This window comes from Saccopteryx bilineata, chromosome 5, assembly GCF_036850765.1.
Source record: "Saccopteryx bilineata isolate mSacBil1 chromosome 5, mSacBil1_pri_phased_curated, whole genome shotgun sequence".
NCBI lineage: Eukaryota > Metazoa > Chordata > Mammalia > Chiroptera > Emballonuridae > Saccopteryx > Saccopteryx bilineata.
The window spans coordinates 94,410,313-94,435,684 of NC_089494.1; the positions used below are offsets into that span (position 1 = coordinate 94,410,313).

General features: G+C 36.6%; 1 non-coding gene across 1 annotated transcript; it reads left to right on the forward strand.

Annotated features, from left to right (window-relative positions):
- Nucleotides 1-606: 606 nt before the first annotated feature.
- Nucleotides 607-682, forward strand: TRNAA-GGC (transfer RNA alanine (anticodon GGC)). Its single transcript has one exon. It is a non-coding gene; the product is annotated as a tRNA-Ala (tRNA).
- The last annotated feature ends 24,690 nt before the right edge of the window (nucleotides 683-25,372 follow it).

A 25,372-nucleotide genomic window follows, 5' to 3' on the forward strand; every position in this document is an offset into this window, starting at 1 on the left:
TTCCCTTCCCCCTTTCCACTCTATCCATCCTCTCTGTCTCTCTAAAAATAAAAAAATAAATTAAACTTGGGAAGCTTGGTCGGTTGGAGCATCCTCCTGGAGCCAGTGATGGCCAGTGGGATTCCCCAGTCAGGGCACATACAGGAGCAGCTCCATGCTCTTGTCTCTCTCTCCCCCTCTGCCTTTCTCAAAATAAACAAACAAATAAATAAATGTTTAAGAAGAGATACAAGTTTTAAACTTACTAACCAAGACCTTTAAAGCATCTGTTTGTAATATATTGAAAGAGTAAAAATAAAATACAAAAATACATCTAAAAATTCAGAAGATAATATTGGAACAAAATGAGAATATCAACAAAAAGAAAAATATAAAAAACAAAAACCACAAATTCTAGAACTGAGAAATATGATAATGTAATTGAAATATATGCAAGAGCAACTCAAACAAGCAGAGAAACACATTAGTGGAACTGAAGACAAGTCATTAGAAATTATTGAATCTGAGAAAAAAAAGGAAAAAAATAAGAGAACAAAGCCTAAATGACGTACAGGACATCATAACAAACCCAATATGCACATTCTGGAATCCCAGAAGGAGAAGAAGGCCCTGGCCGGTTGGCTCAGTGGTAGAGCGTCTGCCTGGCATGCAGAGGTCCCGGGTTCGATTCCCGGCCAGGGCACACAGGAGAAGTGCCCATCTGCTTCTCCACCCCTCCCCCTCTCCTTCCTCTCTGTCTCTCTCTTCCCATCCCGCAGCGAGGCTCCATTGGAGCAAAGATGGCCCGGGCGCTGGGGATGGCTCCTTGGTCTCTGCCCCAGGCGCTAGAGTGACTCTGATCACGACAGAGTGACGCCCCGGAGGGGCAGAGCATCGCCCCCTGGTGGGCGTGCCGGGTGGATCCCGGTCGGGTGCATGCGGGAGTCTGTCTCTCCCGTTTTCAGTTTCAGAAAAATACAAAAAAAAAAAAAGAAGAAAAAAAGATGCAAAGAGTTTATTTAAAAAAAAACCAATTGTTAGAAACTTCCCAAAACTGAGAAAATACATGATTTTACAAATGCAAGGAGCCCAGTTAACTCCAAGCAGGATAAATTCAGACCACACCAAGGCAAAGTCTAATCAAGCTGACAAAAGACAAAGAGAGAATCTTGAAAGCAACAAGAGAACAGTCATTCATCATGTACAAAAAAATTTTCATTAAGACCGTGAGCAGTTAAGCGTCTACGGCCATACCACCCTGAACGCGCCTGATCTCGGAAGCTAAGACCGTGAGCAGAGCTCTCAATAAACCTTTGCAGGTAAGAAGGCAATAAGAAAAAATAAACTGTCAACCAAGAATTTTTTCCCTGACAAAACTATGCTTTAAAAATGAGTGAGAAACAAAGACATTGCAGTAAACAGAAGCTGAGGAAGTTCACTATCACTAGAGCTCCCCAACTAAATACATAGAATACTTTAGTTAAAATACAAGAATGCTAGACAGTAAGTCAAAGTCATATGAAAATAACATGTTCTTTGGTAAACGTAAATATATGGATAAGTATAAAAACCTCTTGAGAACAACATCAATAAAAATTCATCAGTTATTGATAAAATCACTGGCTGAATAAACATATCTCAACCCAAGAAGTTATATACAGCATTACAATCTCAAAAGACATAAAAGTGCTTCCATTAGAAATTATTTCATAATACTCTAGAGTAGTTAGAAAATGAGAGTTGACAAAGTTGTTGCTATCTAATTCTTACTTTATCACAAAGAATTTTTTTCTTTCTCTTCTTTTACAAGTGAAAGAGGGGAGATAAAGAGACAGACTCCCACATGCACCCCAACCAGGATCTAGCCGGCAATTCCCATCTGGGGCTGATGCTTTGCCCATCTGAGGCCATGCATGCAACTGAGCTATTTTTAGCACCTGAGGCAGAGGCTCCACGAGTGGAGGAGCCAGAGGAGCCATCCTTAGTGCCCTGGGCCAATGTTCTCTAACCAATTGAGTCATGGCTGCAGGAAGAGAAGTGAAAGAGAAAGAGAGAGAAGGGTTAGGTCAGGAGTGAAGCAGATGGTCTTCTCCTGTGTGCCCTAGCTAGGAATTAAACCCAGGACATCCACATACTGGGATGACATTCTACCACTGAGCCAACTGGCCAAGGTAAGAATTTATGAACAAATGGACTCAAGCATGCTAATGTCTATATTGATAACATAATCCTACATTTACATTTACATCTATATACAATGAAAACAAATAATATAAATATAAACTATAAATGTATCTTTTGAAATAAAACTACATATGATTATTGCTGAAGAATTGGATGAAGTGCCATGGAGAAAATTTACAATGCTATTCCAAAATTATTAAAAAATAAATCACTTTGTTTGAAGATAAAATAATTATAGAAATATATTTGGCTTTAGTTTATAACTACTTATTTGATATTTCTCCAACTGGTATGAATTCAGAAATAATTTACCCACTGAAAAAAATATTCAAGCAAACAAATTTTCAACTTAAAAATTGACACCCCTTGTTTTGAAGGATTGATTATATTTAAAAGATTGATTTTATTATGATTAATTTTATTAAATTGCCCACATTTGTAGTTTGTAATTTTTGCATAATACTGAAATACCATTTTTATTTGCTATATCAGAGTAGGAATGGATGCATAATATTTATAGTTTTATAAATTTAACTTAATGCTTTATAGATTCATAAGTGTTTGTACTTGAAATATATTGAATATATAATTCTGTAGACTTTTTAAAAAATTTGAATACTGAGCATTTTGTTTTATGAAATACTAGTGAGCAAAATTAATACTGGTATATGGTTCTTTTGCCCTAAAATGATGATTACTATATCCTAGAGAAAGTAAAAGAGACAGACATATAAGATGATTTCAATATTATGTCTGAGTGATCAAAGGTGTGTGTTCAATCATATGATAATAGCAAAAGATGACATCTTATGGTATTAGTAGACCTGATTAACTACTGATTGGGAGGTCCTAGTCTTTGTCATTGCAAATACATTTAAATGCTGCCATATATCAAAAATACATGTAATTTTTATATAACTATATAATATTTCAGTTGAGTTGCAGTAGTAATTGACTGGTTGACATAATGACATGTTATGTTCTTCAGTATTTAAATATTTATTCATTTCAATTTTGTAGCCTTGTTTTTCTCATTCTGGTTGCTAACATATATATTAGAAGTGAGTTAACTTGATAGGCTTTTTCCCTGTGTATGTAATAGTGGCCATATCTGAGGGTAATAGTCTCCAAAGAGAAGTACAGGGGATATATTCCTCCCAAGAAGAATATAAGACAATTTGTTTGGAGAGAAAAGGAATTAAACTTGTGGCATTCATTTTATAATGTATATAATGTGTTAATACAGCAGTTTATTTATAAATAATATAAACTGAAGGCAAAGGCTCAAAAATGTTTATCAGTTGGAGTGCCAGGAAACAAAAGCTCAGAGACCACAGTGGTCTGGATAAGTGTGTTCTGAGCTAGTGTTTTGCTGATATGGACATACGAATTGAGTTGTGAAATGTTTAGAAGCTAATATCATCAGTGTTTGATGGTTGTTTGAACATAATGGTTATAGATATCAAGTATATGCATTTGAACATTCCTCTATGCTAGTCAGAATGCAAAGCTAGGAGTGAATCTAGGGTTGCGAGGTGAGGCAGAGAAAAGCAGTTCTGTGACAGAGGAAGTGGATCAGTGGAAGGCAGAGGTATTCTAGTAGCAAATTAAAAGCAGATGGGGAAAGACTGCAAAATTTCTTTCTGTTATAAATCAAAAAGTACTTTAAAAATATGGAAACAAAAAACATGTTCTTAAACTAAAGCGTAAAACATTTGGGCTAGCTAACAGAAAGAACTTTGTCAGTAGTCATTGTTAAAAACGATGTATTAATACAGAAGGTGAACATTTCTGTTTGCTATTGTTTACAGGTCTATCCTGTGTCCACACAGAGAACACACCAAATATCTTCTTATAATTCAGTGTTTTTTCTCAGCTGTCATAAAGTTTACATGGGGAGTTTAATACCCCCTAAATCAAAATCTTCTTTACTGCAGCTTATCACTCATGGACATCTTAATTAATTCTTTGATAATTTAGGCTTATATGCCATAAGAAGTTAAAAGATTATAGTTATTTAGGAAGAATACACTTTCACTATTGTAGGAGAGAGGACTGGATGTTTTGCAGAAATCATCCATGTCTTTTGATCCAGTTATCAAAAACTCTAGTTTCTGTAGGAATTAGGATACGTTTCCAAGCAATATTAAATTCTCTGATATCATCAGGGTGAGAACGACATAGGTTCACCCTGATGTGATTAGTATGATAGATGTGGCTGCCTCTGCTATGATTCAAGGTTAACAAAAGTAGTCACCCAAAATACATTTCCCAGTTGTTTGCTCTAATATACTCTCAAATTCTTGAGACTTAGGATATTTAGTTTAGGGGAAAAAAAAGAAAAAAAAAAAAAGGTCCTCCTAATCTGAAGGTCACTGTTAAACTGTACATTACCCTGCAAGAGAAGAAAGGCCTTGGGAACAGTCTTAAGTCTTATCCCTGAACATATCAACAGAGGTAACTCATTCTCATCAGCCAGTTGAAACCTTGGGGGGCATAGACATCTAGCCTTGAGAAGATAAGATATGAAGGTTAGGTAAACTAAGGAAAATCTCCGCCTCATGTTTTGCAACAGCCACCAGAACAGGCCTTGGGAAAATTACTGTGAGCTCTTCACTCAGGATATTCTAAACCTATAAAGACTATGAGATAAGCAAGTCTATCTAAAAATGTGTGTCTGTTGTAGTAGAAACTCCTCTGGAACCAGCTTTCTTTCTTTTTTTATTGATTTAAATTTATTGTGTTTACATAGATTCAAGTGTCCCACCAAATAAATCAACCCTGTTCCCCTCAACATCCCCTTTGGCCCCTCCCACCAATGCCCTCCCCTCTTCCCTCCAGGATTTGCTTTTCTGCTCTCTATAAGGCTGTGTTATATATATATAATTTCACTAATCTCTTTCCCTTCTCTGATCCCATCCTATCATCCCCTTTCCCTCTGGTCCCTTTGATCCCATCTCTGCCTCTATTCTGCTCCGCAGTTCACATTGTTCATTGGAATCCTCAAATGAGTGAGTTCATACAATATTTTTCTTTCTCTGCCTAGCTTATTTCACTTAACATAACAGTTTCCAGGTTCATCCATGTTGTTGCAAAAAGTAAGATTTCCTTCTTTTTCATGGCCCCATAGTATTCCATCATATATACGCACCACTGCTTTTTAAACCACTCGTCCAATGACAAATACTTGGGCTGTTTCCAGATCTTGGCTATTGTAAACAATGCTGCCATAAGCATGGGTGTGCGTTTCTTCTTTTGAATCAGAGATTTGGTGTTCTTAGGATATATTCCTAAAAGTGGGGTAGCTGGGTCAAAAGGCAGTTCAATTTTTAGTTTTGTGAGGAAACTCCATACTGTTTTCTACAGTGGCTGCACCTGTCTGCATTCCAACCAGCAGTGCAGGAGGGTTCCCTTTTCTTCTCATCCTCGCCAGCACTTATTATGTGTTGTTTTGTTAATGAGCACCATTCTGACTGGTGTGAGGTGATATCTCATTGTGGTTTTAATTTGCATTTCTTTAACGATTAGTGATGTTGAACATTTTTTCATCTGCCTATTGACCATCTGTATGTCTTCATTGGAGAAGTGTCTATTCATTTCTTTTGCCCATTTTTTGATTGGATTGTTTATGTTCTTGGTGTTGGTACTGGCATAAGAACAGGCATACAGATCAATGGAACAGAACAGAAAACCCAGAAATAAATCCACACCTTTATGGACAATTGATATTTGACAAAGGAGGTAAGAGCATACAGTGGAATAAAGACAGTCTCTTTAACGAATGGTGTTGGGAAAATTGGACAGCTACCTTGCAAAAAAATGAAACTAGACCACCAACTTACACCATTCACAAAAATAAACTCAAAATGAATAAAAGACTTAAATGTAAGCTGTGAAACCATAAGCATCTTAGAAGAAAACATAGGCAGTAAGCTCTCCAACATCTCTCTCAGCAATATCTTTGCTGATTTACCTACACGGGCAAGTGAAATAAACAGGATGAACAAATGGGACTATATCAATCTAAAAAGCTTTTGCACAGCTAAAGACAATAAGAACAAAATAAAAAAACAAACCACACAATGGGAGAATATTTTCGACAATACATCTGATAAGGAGTTAATAACCAAAATATATAAAGAACTTGGAACACAGCTTTCTTATAAAATAATTTAAGACTATTCTAATTCTTGATAATTAATAGTAATCAGCATAAATATTAATTATTGTTATTAATCATTATATTATAATAAATTATGGCATAATTCTTAATTATTATATAAATATATTAATAATATTAATAAATAATATTGTTATAGCAGGGCAATATATTAATTATGCACCTAGAAGGCAGAGTCCAAGAAAAAGATTAACTTAATTTTTTTCAAGTTGTAATCCTGAAAAGTTAGCATTTGGTAAAATACATGTTGTTCTTAAATGTCTTTATGGGGAAAATTTGCAATGTACAGAACTAGTTAACATTAATTTTCAGTGAAGCTTACTAACTCTTGATACCATATATAGATACCTAACTGCACCAACGACTATATGTTCTCTACACTTTCTCATCTTATCCTCAAAAAACTCATTTAACAGAAGAGAAAATTGATCCTGGAGGCTCCATGAGGTAAACATCTTAAATCAAAGTTACACTAACCAAAAAAAAAACAAAGTTACACTAACAAGGAGCAGCACAACCAAGATTTTCAAATAGGTCTGAATGGTCACATATCCTTCTTGGACCCACTATGGAATATTCATTTTGTACATATTTCTTGTCAGGAATAGAGATTATTTAATATTAAAGGTGAAAGCCCAAATTGATATAAATTGAAGATAACAATTGCCTCTAATTCTTATAGGCTAATTGGCAGATTAATGTTTACAAACATATAGTCATACTAAATACATATTTATATACAAAAATACCAATTGTAAGTCTGAGTTGAGGAGCACATGACTGTGCTAATGAATTTGAGAAGTTTGCTTTCCTTTATGTATAAATGTACAGATTCTTTCATGACTAAGACTACAGGCATATTTTGTTCAGTACAGGAGCACAGAATTGAGGACATGAGGAGAATATGGGTGAAAGAATTCCATATTGGGCCAGTATGGCATCCCTACTGAATGGGGCTGTATTTCCAACATGGTAACAATACCATGCAACAAACTATGTCAATGCAAATCTTCTAGGAAGCCAAGGCAGGATTTGACATGCAAGGTTTGGAAGAGTAAATGGACAGACTTTTGAGTAAATGGACAGAGACTAGGAGTAGACCAGAAGAGATTTTAGATCACAAGTCTGGTCTAATAACTGTGAAAAGACAGAGAAAATGAAGAATTGGGTAGGAACTCTATCAGACAGCAGGGAAGTTCTGAGAAATTCTCAGCCAGGGCTAAGAGAGAAGTCCTAAGTCTCAGGGAACAGGTCAGCACCAGCAGCCCCATCATGCTCAGTCACTGAGTGAAGCAGGGTAGCCTGGCTTCAGAGGTCACATGGTAGGCGCAGCTAGGGCTGCCCATCAACTCTACTCCAGGCAACAGGCCCCTTGAAGGAGATTTGAGCTGTGCATTTCCATGGCTGCAACATCTAAAATCAACATGCAACAAAAGTCTATAGAATGATGTCTTTAGTCTTTCAGCATAGTTGGCAGTTCTCCTAATGGGAGGTGAGCAGGCCTACAGCATGGCCCTCCCATTCATCTGAAACTAGACCCTCAACCTGCTGTATTTGGTATGTTTTAACCATAAAAAGAATTCCATGTTTGTTTTTTGGAAAAGAATCAAGCTTTGCTGGGAATTAAAAAATTTTGGTGGCAAAATAGGATGTTATTGGCATAAGAGAGAACATGAAGGAATAAACAAAGAAAAGTAAACACCATGGGATATTAGTGCTCACTGGCCAAAAGGGTAATTAAGCATTTTATTGGTTGACCCATACTGCAAAGATTCAGCTTGTTCAGCACTAAATGAGGCCTGCCTAGTGTCTAACCAATACTTCATCATGTGCAAGAGCAAACCCTTATTGATCACCTATTGATCAATAGTTGGACTTGTGAATTCACAAAGTATTAGAAATAGTTCCCATCCTAGATACTATTAAAAAATGCCACCCACATGCACAAAGAGTTCTGTAGTCTGCAGTGCATATTTACATAATTTTGAACATGTAAAACTTATGAAACAAGATATACCCACATTATATTTGTAGCTCAGTTATGTTGAACACTCTGTCTAACTACTGTATGTGTCCAGATGCTGTTGGGCAGATAAAATATATTATGCTCACTTTGTTAAAGATGGCACTGCCCACGTGGAAGCCTGTTGTCCAGGTAATTGCTTGGGATGGGTGTGATTATGTTAATATATGTTGGGGGAGGGCTTTCACGCCAAAAGGTTTTAAAAGGAAGAAAGATCATGTTGTTCTAGGGGAAAGAGTGATTACATTCTAGGAGAAGCCCATGCTGTAGGAGAGCAGAGAAAGGCCACCTGGAGGAAGACAGGAGAAGCAGCCAAGATGGTGGAGTGCTGAGGGAGAAGCCAGTTTGTGCAGAGTTTGTGGCAGGGAGTAGGAAGGAGATGGGGAACAGAGGTGAATAAGGCTAGTGAGCTAGAAACCTTTGATTCTAGGAAACTCAGATAAGTCAGTAGCTTTGTGAGCACTGAATGAGTGGGTTTTGGAGCCCAGTGTGTGTTTTTACATGCCCGCTTGTGCAAGCTAGGATTAAAGCTAATGGCCCACCAGTTATTGGCTCCAATGTTTCATTACCGTCTGTCAGAATCAGATGCAAACCTGCACGGTCCAGGCAGCTGTGATGGTGGCCGTGGCTACTGGCTTTACAGATGCTATTGTAAATGTCATATTTAATCAATACAGCAGACCTATGAGATGCTATTATTGCTCCTATTTTATATTTAATGAAACTGATAATTAATAAATTAATCAGTTCACCCAAGGCAATAGAGTTGGCATGGAAAAGAGTAGGAAACTGAATTAAGGTCAGATAACTACAAAGTGACTACTTACAGCCAATCTTCCTTCATGTTAAGTGATATCTAACAGCAAAGATTAAAAGATGGTGCATAGCAAGTGACTGTTTCAAATAATTAAGTACACCAGGAATTCAAAGAAATGATAGTACGTAGTCCCTTAATCCTTATTGGGACACAAAAATATTTGTTGAATGGATAACCACACAAAGAGAAAGAATAAATGCATTCATAGCAATGGTAAGTCTGTAAAATCACAGAGGGGATGAGCAAGATTTTCCTCAATCTATGGGTCAGCTTAAACAAAAAGAAGAATGATGAATTCCATGAGGATATAAATTAGAAATAGAAAGAATGATTCAATATTATGAACTATACTAGATAGTTTAGATAGTCTAGTATTCAGCTACTATTTAGTTAATAGTTTTTAATTGTTGACTCTGGACTGGTGGTTCAGTGGATAAAGCATCAACCTGGCACACCAGAGGTTGTGGTTTGACCCCCAGTCAGGGCAGGTATGAGAAGCAATCAATGGAACTACTAAATGGAACAACTAAGTAAACCAATGAGTTGATGCTTCTTTTGCTCTCTTTCTCTCTCCCTTTCCTTTTTTCTCTCAAATCATTGGGGGAAAAAAACCCTCTAATTGTCATTCACTCTAGTAAGCTCTTTCTCTCTAGTCAGGTAGATGGGTAGGTAGATAGATAGATGATTGAAAGATACATAAAACTATGTACTCATTGATCAGCATCACCCCATTAAATTTAATTTTCTAAATAAAAATATTAAAGGTAAAGAAGATACGTAGATAGATAAATAAGATATATAGACTGATTTCACATATATGTAGATCTTATAGATAGTCTCTCTCTCCACATACACAGGGAGGGGAAAAGTAGGTTTTACAGTTGTTCATATACATAAAATAATAAATAATAATATAAGAATAAACTCTATTTCATGTTCTCACAACTATAAACTCATTTTTGCCCCACCCTGTATATATGTGTGTATATATATTTTATTATTACTCAAAACTCATGGCTTAGGTCTATTGTGTCATCTAACATGTGGAGTGCTCAAAGAGCCTAAGTAACTTGCATATTGTCAAACAACAAAGCAATTCTTCAGCAAAAATTTAAAGCAGAAATATCTCAAAACCAACATTCTTTCTACTACCTGGCAGTGCCAAGTCACAAAAAGTATTTTGTGGGTTCTTCAGCCCTACATAGCATGGCAAACCCATGCCCACATGGAACCACTTAGTCAAGAGAACAGATCCCTGAACAGAAACTGATGCTGTGAGGTTGTCCAGGTGGCTATCATTTTTAAGTCAAATATACCTTCACAATCCTGTTAGTCTACTAAATACTATCATATGAAAAAATCTAAGATTCTTCATGTTCTAATCTGGAAAAATATTACTTAAATCTAGACAGAGTTCATCAAAATCATGTTATTTTCTATAATTCACATACTGCCAATATAAGAATAATATCAAATATCATGAAATACTTGGGAAATGACCCTGAATAAATCACAAGAGATCACACTCTCTAATATTTGACAAAATTCAGAAGCTGTAAAATTTTTAATCGTGAATTGACCAATTGTTCTTCTTTATTAACCTTGGTTCATTGAAGTATGACTAAACTTATTCACTGAATTCAATTTAACAAGTATTTATTGAGAATTTACTATATAAAATCTATTGCCAAAATCCTGGGAGGAATAATCCCTTCACCCAGGGAAGTCTGCAATTTTATATGAGAGAAAAGCCATATACAAATATAAACAAAATAAGGCAGAATTTTAAATTTTCCAAAACATCAGTATACAGAATGCATTCTAGGGACATATAAAAGAGAGGTATCAGTTTTAACTGATAGAATTATAGAAGGTTTCAGGAGTTTAAACCCAAGAACTGTTACCAAAATTTAAACTGGTTATGAATTACAGTATAAGAAACCCCAAAATTGTGTGCCTTAAATACAATATTTATTGCCTCAACAGTTTCTACCACACATTCTGGTACAGCTTAGTTGGAAGCTCCTGCCTCAAGAACTCTCACAATATCATCACAGTGTTATCTGGGCTGTAGTTTCTTCTGATGGCTCTACTGTGAGAGAATCTGCTTCTAACGCACTCACGTAATGGCTGGCAGGATCCAGTTTCTCTCAAGCTATTGGACTGAGAGCCTAAGGTCTTCACTGATCAGTGACTGAAGGCATCCCTCAATTCTATGCCATCTGGGCCTTTCCACATCATAGCTCCCAAGATGGCAGCTGGCTTCCCTTGAAGTGAAAGAACAAGAGAGCAAGAATGAGCAAGACCTGCTTCACAGTCATTGTGTACTCTAATCTCAGGAGTGACATTTTATCCCTGCGCATTGTGTAACCTAATCTCAGGAGTGATATTTTATCCCTGAGAATGAGTACATATGCCCAGGTATGGTCACATAAGGAACTGCTTGAGAAGAACAAGTAGTTTATGCCAGCTTGGTGGAAACATAAATGCACGATACTAGAAGAAGTCTTTGCAGCAAGTCAGGTTAAATAATGTCGTGCTAACAAGTTAAAAATTTTTTATTTTCAGATTGGAGGAACCATTTATTTTTAACGTAATAGTAATAGGGCCAGAGATGTACTACCAAAAAAATGAGCCTGTAATTTCTGTGAAAGATAGACTTGAAGTATGACTCACTGTGTGAAGGCAAAGGCTACTTTATGGAAGCTATCCTTAAAGACAAGGACAGAGCAACTATTCTGACCCAGGCAAAACAGCCACAGTGGGAGGGAAAAGAGGAACTAATAAAACCGCCTCCCTATATTTTACTGTGCATTTCCTATAAATGATTTTTTTTAAATGTCTGATTCTTAAAATACCTTATATTATATGGATTTTCAAAGGTTTTTCAGTTTCTACTTATTTTTCTCCCAACTCTTTCATGCCCTTCTTAAGGGCAACTGTTACCTATTGAATAGCATACTAGCAAAAACATTTAATCTGAACCTTGCCTGTGTGCCGGTGCTGCCTCAAAGTAGGAAACATATGACCTGTCTTTGATCACACTTTTTTCCCTAAAATGAAAACATCCTCTAGTATGTGATTCTTATAAAAGGTGAGTGTGAAAATTTGGGGATAAACCACATTGAAGCCCAGGGACCCAGTTAAAGTTAATAAAACATATCGGGGAAAGAGAAGCTGTTGTACGGTTCGGTGGGTATTTAATTCTTCTGCAAACCTCAGAAAACCTGGCCAGCCTCAACATGGACAGAAACTGAAATGAGTGCTCAACACTTTGTCCAGTTATCTAATAAAGAAAGCGAGAACCTTGGTACATAAATTTGTTCCATTATGGAAGCAACCTTCAATCAACGAGTAAGCCTACCAGCTTTATTATTCAAATTATCAATGGGATGCTTGTAAAATGAAAAGAGCTCTTTAGTGATAAATATTACAATGCAGCTACTTTTCACATATGCCTCCACACACACACACACACACACACACACACACACACACATTTTGAACCATTCAATGAAGTATAAATGAGACCACCAAGTGACAATTCAGATACAAGAAAAATAGACAAAGTCCAAAACAGAATGGATTATCCAGTTACTACTCTGACATTATTGCTGCTTTTAGGGAACAGCTGACTTTAGTCATCAGTTTCCATCATCTGTTTTATTTTCTTTTACACACTTTTGCTATGGAACTTTTCCACCAAAGATGCTGGGTAACTCTCAAAATTTATACATTGAAAACTATTCCCCAATGTAATAGTATTTGGTGGTGGTTAGGTCATGAGGGTGGAGCCCTCGTGAATGGGATGAGTGACCTTCTAAGAGAGGCCTCCGAGAGCTCCCCTGGGAGGACACAGCGGGGAGATGGCTGTCTATGAACTGGGAAGCAGGTCTTCAGCAGACCCTGAATCCACCATGCCTTGATCTCAGACCCCCCAGCATCCACAGTGAGAGAGAAACGCTCATTGGTTAAGCCACCCCGGCTACAGTGTTTTCAAATAGCGTCCTGAATGAACTCAGACAATGTGCTTTGCTTTGGGTCTAAGGACTTTCTACCCATAGTCATCTTTTATCTCCAAACAAGCCAGCATGGCTCTCCTAGTTAAAGGCAGGTAACTACAAGGCAGGCAGAAATAAGAGAGTATGTGACCGATAAAGCAGTGATGCTCCCTTTCCCTTAATTCCAAGATGCTTATTCTTTTTCTTTTTCTTTTTTTTTTTTTTTTAGCATTTATTATTTCTGAAATCTAAATGTGTTTTCAGCAATGCCCCTTAAAAATTTCTCTCCAGCTTCAGTAACAAAAAACAAACAAACAAAACAATGCTGGGTAAAAATCTGAAACAGATAAAAGTTTAGAAAGCAATCCTTCAAATTAGTGCCCCCTTTCCTTTAATTTCAAGAATGGATGAAGTTCTTCAGGGGTCCGTTCTTTGACAGATCATTCCGGGGCAGAGACTGGAAGTCTCCTGCATCAACAAGGTCGCTGCCATATTCACCCCAGCCAGAGTCTCCAAGAGTGCTGCAGGCTAAGAGCAAAAGAATTAAGACCCAGAAAGAGCTTAAGAGATAAGCTTCTAGGACTGAAATCAGGGTCAGGACTTCTGGAAATGTAAAAGCAGACACGTATCCTATCACCAGAAGTATTACAGTTAGCACTACTCACATATGTTCTTGTATTCGTTTCCTTACGTTTGGACACATTTTTTCCTCTTCCACATGAAGAACAAAGCAACATCCTGCAGCCAGATTTGCCTGTTGAACAATACCTTTTACAGAACCGCTATCACCTTTGCAGACTCTTTGCTTCCAGCTGTGATACTCATGTCACCCTGACTCTGCTTGATTCACATGCAACCAATTTCTCATATTCCAGCCATCACAATAAAAATCATGGGCATCAGACATCTATTTTCAGTAGCACCTGATAGAAAACCATCATTAATTTCAAATAGGATGTGGCTTTCCTGAAGATCATTGAGATCTACTGTCTACCTGACCTCAGCTCTCCTTAGACTAACATTTTAAGATATCTCCATCCCTTTATGTACAAGTGCCTTCTTGAGTACAATCCAAGTAGCATTACTCTAAGAGACTCAATAAATACCATAAAAATGGCATGATATCTGAAACTACAATGTCTATTCTGAATCTCACAACTCATCAAGTTTCTATTCAGTGAGAGTGAAACAGTCATCCTGCTTAAACAATGCTATTTGATTAATAACTGCTCAGATAGCATTATTTAAGCAATTACACCACAAATTATGTGACAACCTGGTGTCTTATTTTCAGTCACACCACCCTGATGAATGCTGAAATCCTTGGGAATGATTTTCAAGATGTGGTATGATTTCCTTAGATTTAAGAGAAGGTCAACACCCAGGCATAAAAAATGTTCCTGACTCCAGTTTTGAGAAAGGCACATGTGATTTAATTTTAGCTATTTTCAAGTGAAGGTCAGTATCCATGGACTCCTCACTCTCCATCCTGTAAAAAGAATGTTAGATATCTTATTTTTTAGCTAGTATATAAATTTGGCCATCTTAAGAAATAAACTAAAATCCTGAACTAAGAATTAAAGTCACTTGGAATGGCCATCTTGCTTAATTCTCAGACCCATCACCACACAGACTTTTCCAGAAAGCACATGTCACGGTGTTTCTAAGCCATACATCTTTACAACTAGCATGTGATATCCCTTTAAAATGTCAGATATTTTTATTCTCTAGCAAAGCAGATGAAATAATAATGATAGTTACACATGAAGAATTTTTCTCAAAGGGGACCATCTTAACAAGAATTTTTTTTCAAAATTAGCTAATCTGCAGTTCCATGAAAACACTATTTCTCTTATCCTGCTCTCCTCATCCCAAAAGGAAGTCAAGACAGATTCCCATTAGAGTAAAAGCTCAGAAGGTAAAAAAAATGCCAGACAAAATTTCAAATATTTTAACGTGTCATAAAAGTACTGACATATATTTGGTCCTCACTAGATACAGACCTAAGATTGTGATTAAACTAATTATTCTGACATCTCTAATATAGACAATTGTTTTATTAAAAAAACTTTTAGAGACTGGGAATTTAATGAAGCTTCTCTGGAAAGTTCCCCAATTAGAAGAGTACCAGTTAGAGAGATTATTTCTAATCAAATGACAACTGGTAGTTGAGAATTGAATGTACAGTCAGCATTCAGCTGGACATGGAATGATGTTTTCTTTTCACAGGAAGTAGTATATAGGCATTAATGCATTTCCATTGCTTTTCAGTTACAATTTAACATTTTAAGTTAGTTTTCACATGAAATAATATCCAAGTTGGTGTGCTAATACATGCTGTGAACATTAGCCATAGAGACCAGTACTGTTTTATATAGGAGAAATCATTTTTAACATTTCTTCCTCTGCAACTGTAAGAGCATATTACTTACTTTTAAAGCATTGGCTAATATATGTTGAGAGCCTATTCTGCACCAGAATCTTTAGCTATTCTATCTCTAATCTTCCCAGGTGATATTCTTGTCCCTAGTCTTACAGGTGAGGAGGTGGAGGTCCAGGGAGCTGGCAGGGGCAGTGTTGGAATCCAGTCCCTGCTTCATCTGGTTCCCAAGTACATGCTCCTATCCACTCTGCCTACATATAGAACGTTTTCAAACTCAAGTGTTTTAAAGAATGGGATGTAGGATGGTGCCAAAGATTACATTTCCTTATGCTTATCTACAGAAAACTCCAGGCAAGTCATCGCTTTTTTTTAATCCCTTTTTCTAACTTAAACCCAAATGAATTCTGTGCAGCAAACAGGTGAGAACATGAATACATATATAAACATACACATTCACACACACACATCCCTAGAAAAAAATTTTAAGAAGTAATAGATAACTGAATACTGAGTGTTATAGCACAAGCATAAAAAAATGTAATTTTCCAGTACATGAGAAATACTGTGCTAGGCATTATGGCAATTAAAACAGATGTAGACATCACAATATAAAACTGATAACATTGACCTAGACACAAAAATCAAACTACATGCAGATACATCTTTGCAACTTTATCTTAAACAAATAATAACAAAAAAGTGCAAAATTATAGTATACATGAATATGTTGTATTCATAATTAATATAATGTGAATCATGGACACCACATATTTGAACTTTCTTAAGCCAATTAAAAAACATAAAAATGTTCTTTTCAAGTATGTGGGAAAGATTTGGAGAAAGGGGTGTAATTTCAAGAGTTCTTTAAACAATGAAAGAGAAGCGCTTTGGGATATTGGGAATGAAATAGGTAGAAAGTGCATTCTGATTAAAGACGCTGGAATCAGAGTGTGTTGAACAGACAAAGTGGGTGGTGAGGAAGTCTGCCTGTTAAGAACTGGAGGAGGCATTTATTATAGGAAAAAGATATGTCAAAATTACCCTTTTTAAATAGATGAATTAATGTTTAAACCCATAAAGGATCCAATTTACTGAAAATTATTGAGTCCCTTATGGAAAGCCAATAGTGATTACAACCGAGAGAGCTGTCGTTCCATAGTCTGGTATGTATATGCCATATGTGTTTATCTTTTTCACTAGCCTACTTACATGTGATAATACTACAGCAGCTTTCAAGATGAACATTTGACAAGCCAGCTCACCGCCGACTGACACCTCCATTTCAGCTGGCCTGACATATATAAAAAGAAACTGAATGTTTATCCGTGTGCTTTCCGGATTTGACATATGTGCTATATAAGAGTCACAGAAGGAAACTTCAGAAAAGAAATTAAGGAATGTACTTGTCAGTGTATTAATCAAAGTTTACCTGCTTCACATTACACGGAGACAAATTAAGCTGGCTACTATGGTGCTTCGAAAACATCTGCTAACAAAGTCAGAAGTAATGATAAACAAACGAGTTCCCTTTGTGGTTGATTTTCATCCAGCTGCATTTAATTATAATAGCGCTATCAAAGAAAGCTCCCCATTAGCTGCTAATTCAGAATGACTTCAGAAGGAACTCCCAGAGCCTCCAGTGATATCCCTCCAAGTCCAACAACTTTCTAATCTCTGCCAGTGTTTGTGAAGAACCATATTATAGAAGTTTAGTTATCATTTCTGGCTCTTATTAATTAACTGCCAAGGTGGTATGCAGTTTTTTTCCCAAGGCTAACTTTAATGTGACCAATTAAAGTTTTAAAATGACAAAATTTATGACATTCATATTTTGTTCCAACTTTAAGATAATAAACCACCTTAATAGAGGGGGAAAAAATCTTATTTAATGCATCTTAAATTTTTTTTATTTTTCAATTACAGTTGATGTTCAATATTATATTAGCATCAGTCATCAGTGTATTTATATACTTCATGAAGTGAACCCCTCAAATAAATCTAGTACCTACCTAGCACCATATATAGTTAATTGCAACATTATTGACTATATTTCCAATGCTGTCCTTTACACCTCTGTGACTATTCTGTAACTGCCAATTTGTACTTCTTAATCCCTTCACCTTTTTCAACCACCATATTTTAAGTGAAATGAAACATGTCATGTTATTTATCAATATACAGTTGCTACAGCTAAAAATATAAGTGATACTGGTTTTTCAAATTTACATTGAATTGGCTTTCAAATAAGCACATATCCAAAGCCTCTCAGAAAACTATACTTCTACCCAACTTAATAATCAATCACCATCCAACTCTGCCTATTGATTGACATTGGTTCTCATAAATTCCCTAGTGTGTAGACTCCCTTTTAAAGTTCATAGTTTGAGCCAGAAAGATGGAAATATCAAAGGTAGCACCTTTCTTTGTCATGCTTTCCCAAACACAAAAATGAGTGATTCCTCAACCAAATCTGGCTTTTGCCGGGCCAGGAAGCAAAAACAAAATCAAAAGCTTGCATGTGCAAACAATTCACAGCTATATGTGTGCTTTTGCTCATTCAACCTGGAAGCACACTACACCTCATTTATTTGTCTTGGGGTACCTTGGTAAGGCACAAGTTAAAAGTGAAAATGTATAGTCCAGGAAAGTATTTATGTTCATTTGTTACTAACCTCTTTAACAAAGGAACAAGCCACAAAAAGAGAAGGTCCATAACAAAAATAATAAATGCAGAGTGACCTAGATTGGGAATGGTAGGTATTTGCCAGAGTTGAATCTGGCCACCCTCCCAGGACCCATGTCATAATGCATTTTTCTAACATCTGCAAGAACTTATTTGATCATGGAAGGTGTTTGAAATTGGGAGAGAATGGAGGCAATTTTTACCAACTAAAACGTTAATGCCTTTGGAAGGTTTTGTTTGTGTGTTTGTCTATTTCCCACAAAAGAACAAAATATTTCTAAATTAAGCTAATTTATTTAACTTCTGAATCTCCTTTGCAATTTCCAGTCCTCAAGGAGTCAATGTTGTTTTTGAAGATTTCTTGACTTATCAGAAGGGCAAATGAATGTGAAAAAGGACACCATTGCTTTTAAGTGTGCTTTGTGGAAACTTACATCTAGTCATTCATTAGGATAAGCATATGACATTAATTTCACCCTTGGCACAAAGATCAAACCATGTTGCCAATGTCATTGTTGTGTTTATAACAATGTTTGTGATGACTTAAATGTTGCCCTCCTCCAGTTGGCTTGAGAACAAGCATTATTTTTCTGTGCTTAGTTTCATAGAACTGGGGTATGTCCTATTCCAAAAAGAATGTGCAGGAAAGAGCATGACTTTTGGTGGTAGTCAATCAAAAGTAAGGATTTCCCCAATGTTATCTGAAAGACCTGCAGTAATGCCCACATTCATTCTTCTACTCTAAAATTTTTAGGCTGAGGGCCAGAGCAAATGCAGCCCTTTTTTTAAAATCATACTTTTCATATCTCTCCCCTTTTTTTCTTCATGAAAACAACATAATATTTGCTATGAAATAAACATTTTGGAGAGTGGAACACCCAATGATAAAAATCTTATTATATTTCCTCACAAAGGGCCTTTAGAGTAAGCTAGTATGTCAGCTCACTTTCTCTAATTATCAAACTTAGTGTCTTAATTTTAAAGAATGTTTGGTAATAGAACTCATATTTTCCTCTACAGCGTTGATCTGCCCACAGACATTGGCTATTCTTCTCATAGCTTAATCCACAAGCATGCACATGTCCTCATACGGTATGTGTTTCCATTTGTGAACATTAATCAAGTCTCTAAGATATCGTTATTGTATAAATACATAACTAAATAGAAAAGTCCACAACATTTTCAGGAAATTCCAACAGGCAGAAGGAACCCTGCAGTACAGAGACACTGGCAGATACAGAATGGTGAGCAGGCTGTTGCATCCACCAGGTACGAGAACAAACGTCGGAGACTTTCAGGAATTAAGATGTTACTTTATTGGCCAGTTTAACCTGCGCAGGGGCGAACTCCCGAGATGTCCGGAGACACCGTGCTCACAAGGAGCTGCAAATGGGAGCCGCGCATGGAGCTTACAGCCAGGCCCTTATATATTCTAAGTGAGCAAGTATAGTACAGAAGCAGATGTGGCAATTTAGCTATTGGCTAGGGAAGTCACATGCAGCATAGCAACAGTGGCCGGCATAGCAACAGGGGCCGGTTTTAGCTTAGTGGCGAATTTCAAACCTAAACTTCTGATAAGGGTGTCTGACCTTCTATGTTCCCAGCCTCACAGGAGCCATATCAGCACTTACTGTTCCTTCAATAGTTACACTCTTTAGCAGCCCCAGTACTCCCTGAATCTAACACAGGCCAGCTCCTGTCCCTTATGTCTCTGTGTCTCAGCTCCTGTCCCTCATGTCTCTGTACCTCAGCTCCTGTCCCTTATGTCTCTGTGTCTCAGCTCCTGTCCCTCATGTCTCTGTGCCTCAACTCTGTTGTCTTTAGTTCAGGAGTTACACTTGCCTTCATCTCATTCTTGCCTTTCTAACATTTACAGAGAAAATTGATAAGAAAGTACATTTCACTCTCTGTACATAAAGAAATGTCCATTGTGAAATATAGAAATCTGAATGCAGAAACAAATGGAAGAAGTGGTCCACACCAGAAGTCTTTATTGGTATTATGTATATCTATAAAGGTCAAGAGTCAGTGACGTGATTCAGGGAAACAGAGGTTACAGCCCAGTATCCCCTAGACTCAACACTCCAGTCAACCATAGCAGCTCCAGATTTATCTACTTTTTATATTTTAATTTTGAACATGAATTTGCTTGGAAAAAAAATGTTCACTGGAAAAACTTAAAGGTCACTCAACTAATCCAGTGTTCCTAGTCTACAGGGGGCAAAAGGGAATTCAAAGATGTAAGTGACTTGCCTATGTTCAACATTCATCAGCAAGAACAAGCTTAGAACATGGAAAAGATTAATATGTTCTGCCTACAAGTTCAATGTTGCCTCTTTCGTGGCAGCACAAAAGAAAAAAATAATGATAGTTTCATTATGTTTAAACCCAGAACTGAACTTTATTACTATCTATCCAGTTTTCTTTCTCCAGTTCTTGGACTTGGTCAAATGTTCTACTCCTTTTATAAACTATTTTTGACTTCATAGCATTTCACATATATTTCTAGTCAATCCATATCTGGACTTCACAGAATTGTAAGGTTGAAAGTTGCTCTCGAGAATGGGTAACAATTTATTTAACTTCTTTGGCATGCTGCTTATCACATCAATATGCAAATGTGATTGCTTAATAAATACCACATATTGATGTCAGTTTCATCTGCAACTTTCTTTGCAGCTTAAAATTTAGGTTCAAAATGATCCTAACTTGTAAATTTGTTTTCACAGTTATATTCACCCAGCAAATACTTCCTGTGTATAAATGCCTGCTAACACTCTTGGTTTTCGCATGGAGCATAGGAAACATAGAAACACGATTATATGTAAGTGTAAATATCAACACGCTATTACAGTCCAAAAGAAGAGAGAATTTCCAGCCAGGAAATATGAGAAGAGGCAGGAAAGTCTATTTTGTGAAGGTTATAGCTGTCTCAGAAACCAGAAATAGCAGGTAGCTTGTTCAGGTGGTGTCTAAGATGGGTCCAGTCTTAGCAGCTAAGGAAGCTTTTGGATTCTCTGTTAACTGTGCCTCCAATAACAGTCTAGCAAACAGAAACATCTTAATGCTCTATCAGCCATTTTCTCCTTCAAACCTCTCCCAGATCTGATGTTCCCATTTTTTACCCTGTTGCCCTATATTTTGACTGTGCTGTATGGATTAATACCTAATCTGGACTTCCTGCCAAACTTTCAGTTTTAGTTCCATGAATAGACATGGTCTTTCATACACCTTGAGTCTGTGTTCCTTTGCCTGTACACCAGTCCAGTCCTCTTTCATGACAGGCCCAGTTACTTTGACCCCTCTGCCTAGCACCACGATCCTGAAATATTATTTGAGAGAGAATGACATAAAAAATAAAGGTACGGCCCTGGCCAGCTTTCTCAATCAATAAAGCATCAGCCAGCGTATGGATGTCCCAGGTTTGATTTCTAGTCAGGGCACACAGGAGAAGTGACCATCTGCTTCTCTTTCTCTCGCTCTCCCCTTCTCTCCCTCTTCCCTCCCACAGCCAGTAGCTGGATAGGTTTGAGTGACACCCCAGGTGCTGAGGATAGCTTGTTGGTCAGAATGCTCCAACCTGAACTGCTAAAAGTAGCTTGGTTGATTGGAACATCAGCCCTAGATGGGGGTTGAGGGTGGGTTTGGGTTGGGGCACATGCTGGAGTCTGTCTCTCTGTCTCCCTTCCTCTCATTACAAAAAAAAAAGAAAGAGAGAGAGAGAGAGAGAGAGAGAGAGAGAGAGAGAGAAAGGAAAGGAAAGGAAAGGAAAGGAAAGGAAAGGAAAGGAAAGGAAAGGAAAGGAAAGGAAAGGAAAGGAAAGGAAAGGAAAGGAAAGGAAAGGAAAGGAAAGGAAGAAAGAGTCAGATATGGTCTCAACAACAACAATAAAAAAATCTTAATTTGTTTAAATTGACCACTCCATCTAACCACACTCTGTAATGTTTGTTTTCCTTACTCTTTGAAGACAAATCCCACAGACTTCTGATTCCTTTCAGTATTTAAAATCTTGCCTAGAGAAAATATAAATTTCATATCCAACTTGAAGCACTCCTTTCTTCTTACCTGGATCTTAGCTTGCAGCTTGGTTCTTGCCATAGAAAGAGGCAGCACAGTTTGCTTTATTACTCTTCCTTTATTTTAATTTACACTTTCACTGCTTCTCTACATTTTTCTCTGGTATTTCTAGGTTTTCCCTGACTCTCAACATTATTGGGCTCTCAAAATGGATGGGTGAGATGACAGTCTGAGTGACAGTTGTCCATTGCACATTGTACACTGCACTTTTTGTAGGTTCCTTGGACCAAGCCCACTTCCCCAGAGGGTTCCTGAGATGGATGATGCATTCCATGGCTGACCTCTTCTCATTTTCACCTCCCCCTCTTGGCTTTCCTCCTAACAATTTCTTACAGGAGCAATTCCCATGACACTATAGGCCTCTGAGGTCTCCATATGATTCATGAAAAGTTCACACATCCTTGTCACACAGAACAGTGCTGGTGCGAGCTGCCTGCTGCTGTTTCTTCCCGCTCTGTTTCAGGTGCTCCAGCTCTTTCTCACTCAGCATTCTAGGATTGCGTTACTTCAAGCAAAATCCATTCAAAATCTGTGACGCTCTTGTAAGAGTGTTCTTACCTTCCTCTACTCTGATGTCAGTGCCAGCATAGGCCTCATGAACTTCTAAGGCTCAACAAGCTTCCATCAGGAAAGAGAGATATCGGTCTCCCTTTTTGATAGATACTCCAATGTCTAGAAGCAATTTTTCTCATAGTCTTTCTCTGTAAGTAGAAGGAGGGAGAAAATAAATAAAAATTCTCCCCCATTATGACTACAGCTGACCTCTCATTCAATACACTTTAATATTAATACCATGCACTTTAATAAGAATCATATGCTTACATTGGTTGGATGAAAAGAGGGAGAATGTGTCCTTTTTTGGAATATGGGGCCACTTGTCGCCAACTCCTCTAAACTTTGGCTCCTCAGAAAAAATTCTAAAACAACAGAAAAAGTTATTCAACATAGTTTACAATAATACATATTTCTGTGGGAAGGTAGTGACAGAAAGTTTACAAGGAGGTACAAGTTACTATGGAAACAGAATATTATTCAAGAGGCTATAAGAGAGAAAGTTTTTTGAACAAGGCAATGCTAACATTTGCATTACAAAATTGAGTCTTCCATGCTTTACTTATATGTAGATTTTTAAAGTTGAAAAATAATTATTTTGACTGATTTAAAAAATTATTTTACTTTCTTAATGAATGCAACAGTTATTTTTGCTATTCACCCAATATGACCAGTTTCCTGCTCAGCAGAAGGCAGAATTACTTTCATATTTCATGATATGAAACTTGGAGCTTTTCCACTAAGATTGGGGACTAGGCAAGGCTTTCTCACCTCTCTCCACTTCTCTTTAACATTGTATTTGATGTTCTGGCTAAAGTAACAAGACAAGAAAATAAAACAGAAGGTATTCAGATTAGGAAGGAAGAAACAAAACCGCCTTTGTACATAAACAGTGTGCTCATCTATGTAGAAAATCCAAAAAAAAATTTTTAAAACCCTGAAACTAAAAAGTGACATCAAGATTGCAGGATACAAGGTTACTATACCAAAGTCAATCACTTTTCTATGTACCATCAATTAACAAGTAAAACAAAATTAAAATACACTACCATTTATATTATCACTAAAAATGGAAATATATAAATATAAAAATAACAAAACATATATGAGATCTAAATGAGGAAAACTAAAAAAACTCTGATAAAAAAACCAAAGAACTAAATAAATGGAGATATATTTCATGTGTATAACTAAGAAGACTCAATATTGTAAAGATATCAGTTCTTCACAAATTAATTTATAAATTCATTGCAATCCCAATCAAAATCCCAGCAAGTTATGGTGCAGATATCAATGAACTCATTCCAAAGATCCTATGAGAAGCCTAAAATCCAGAATAACCAACATAATACTGAAAGAGAAAAACAAAATTGGAGATCTCACACTATCTGACTTCTGTCTTACCATAAAACTATAGCAGTTAAAACAATGTAATATTGGCAAACAAATAATGATTAGTGGAACAGAATAGAGAAGCCCCGAAATAAACCCACACTACTATAGCCAACTGATCTTTAACAAACAAGCAAAGACAATACAATGGAGCAAAAATAGTCTTTTCAACAAATGGTTCTGGAACAACTGGACGTCCACATGCAAAAGATATGCACCTCAAACAGTGCTTATATATACTTTTCAAAAAAGTGAGTTCAAAATGCATCATATGACTGCTGCTGTTTTTCACTTAACCTCATCTGCAGAAGCACTCATTTTTTCCTCCACTAATCTTTCCCTTTAATATACATAATTTCAAACTTTGCTGTAAACATGCATCTACTGGGATGTCTTACTCAATTGGCCCCCAGCCAATTCTGGTCACAATTTCATTTTGAGTTGCATCATTACTTATAGAATCATCCAATTTTATTGCTATGAGAAGACATTTTATAAGTGAAGAAACTAAAGCCTAAAGCTGTGTATAGATTTGCCCAAGATCAAAGTTACTAAAGGGAAAATCAGGGCTAAAACCTAGCTCTGACTAACTGAATTCCCCTGCCTCTGCTGTGGTTCTCATGCAACCTATGCCATATTTTTGTACTTTTAATTGACTATAAGCTTAATGATTTTCTTAAGTTGATTTATAGAGTATTTGTTCCTTCTCACCATTTCTTGGGGATATGTATATAGAGATTTAATCAAACCATTAAAAGGAACCTCACTAGAAAAATCTGTAAGCATTAGAAAATTTCTAATTTTTATCTAGTACTAAATACTTTAATAAATAATTTGTTATCTTTTTAAACTTATATCTACATTTTAAGACAGTAAAACCATATTCAACTATGACAATAAATAGTCATTTAGTATTGCCAAAATTCACAAGTTTTGTAAAGATCCCTGACAAATATCAAAATAGAACATGAATTCCAGTTTTGTTCATATTGTATAATATTTCTGGATATCATAAGGTGGCAAAAATACCAGTAAAAAATAAAGCTATTGGAGAATCTGTTAAAAAACTTGGTTGGTAACAAAAATATGGAAGGTATACAA